The 1,525-nt window shown below is 39.7% G+C and overlaps 1 protein-coding gene across 4 annotated transcripts in view; it reads right to left on the bottom strand.

Moving 5' to 3' along the window:
• The window catches only part of FBH1 (F-box DNA helicase 1), a 52,055-nt gene that overhangs the window by 33,710 nt on the left and 16,820 nt on the right, over nucleotides 1–1,525 (bottom strand). The gene's annotated exons all lie outside the window — the stretch shown is intronic.

Here is a 1,525-nt window from a genome sequence, read left to right as displayed (position 1 = left end):
AAAAAAAAAAAAAAAAAAAAAAAAAAGAAAAGAAAAGAAAGCAGATTAAACCACAAACACATAGATAATCTTCTACCAGTGAAAAGCAATCACAGCTCACAATTCAAAAGTCAGGCAAATCAGGCAGAAATGTTATACAAATTTTGGTCAGAAACTAAGAGAACTGGGTCTTGGTCTTGGTTCTAACACTAACTTGTTTTAGAATCTGGGAAAAGCTATAGCTTCAGTTTCCCTATCTGAAACATTAGCACTGGCTATACTAATATCAGATAAAGCAGACTTCAACTCAATTTTGTCTGTTAAATATTGCTATACGAGACAAAGGACATAATGATAAAAGCATCAACTCGCCAAGAATATATAATTATAAATATATATGCACCAAACATTAGAGCTCCTAAATACAGGAAATGACCCCTGACAGAACTGAAGGTAGAAACACACAGCAACACAGTAATAGTAGGAGGTTTCAACACCACCATTTCAATGATGGATGGAACAACCAGACAGAAGATGAACAAGGAAACAGAGGACCTGAACAACGCTACGGACTACATGGACTTAACAAACACATACAGAATACTCCACTCAACAAACAGCAAAATATACATTCCTCTCAAGGGCACATGAAACATTCTCCAGGATAGATCACCTGTTAGGCCACAAAACAAGTTTCGACAAACTTAAGAAACACTGAGGTTAGTATACAAATTACCTCGTAAAATCACAGTGGAATAAAATCAGAAATCAATAGCAGAAGGAAAACTGAAAAATCCACAAATATACGGAAATTAAACAACATACTCTTGGCCAGGTGTAGTGGCTTACACCTGTAATCCCTGTACTTTGGGAGGCTGCGACAGATCAGGAGTTTGAGACCATCCTGGACTACAAAGTGAAACCCCGTCTCCAGCAAAAATACAAAAATTAGCCAGGCATGGTGGAGTGCAACTATAATCCCAGCTCCTCGGGAGGCTGAGGCACAAGTATCACTTGAACTTGGGAGGTGGAGGTTACAGTGAGCCAAGATCAAGCTACTGCACTCTAGCCTGGGTGACAGAGCAACACTCTGTCTCAAAAAATAAACAAACAAACAAACAAACAAACAAAAAAACGCATTCTTAGGCTAGGCGCGGTGGCTCAAGCCTGTACTCCCAACACTTTGGGAGGACGAGCGAGGCAGGCAGATCACGAGGTCAAGAGATCAAGACCATCCTGGCCAACACGGTGAAACCCCGCCTCTACTAAAAATACAAAAAAAATTAGCCAGGTGTGGTGGTGCATGTCTGAAGTCCCAGCTACTTGGGAGGCTGAGGCAGGAGAATTGCTTGAAACTAGAAAACAGAAGTTGCAGTGAGCTAGGATCGCGCCACTGCACTCCAGCCTGGTGATACAACAAGACTCTGTCTCAAAAAAAAAAAAAACAAAAACAACACAAAAAAAAAAATAAAAAAATATTCAAAGTGATATAAAAGTATTAAACCCAGAAAGAACCAATGGTGGGCATTTCATTTTCCTCTACACT

Source organism: Cebus imitator, unplaced genomic scaffold (genome assembly GCF_001604975.1).
Source record: "Cebus imitator isolate Cc_AM_T3 unplaced genomic scaffold, Cebus_imitator-1.0 Scaffold487, whole genome shotgun sequence".
Lineage (NCBI taxonomy): Eukaryota > Metazoa > Chordata > Mammalia > Primates > Cebidae > Cebus > Cebus imitator.
The sequence above is the reverse complement of the archived record's forward strand: the minus strand, read 5'-3'. Positions and strand labels throughout refer to the sequence as shown.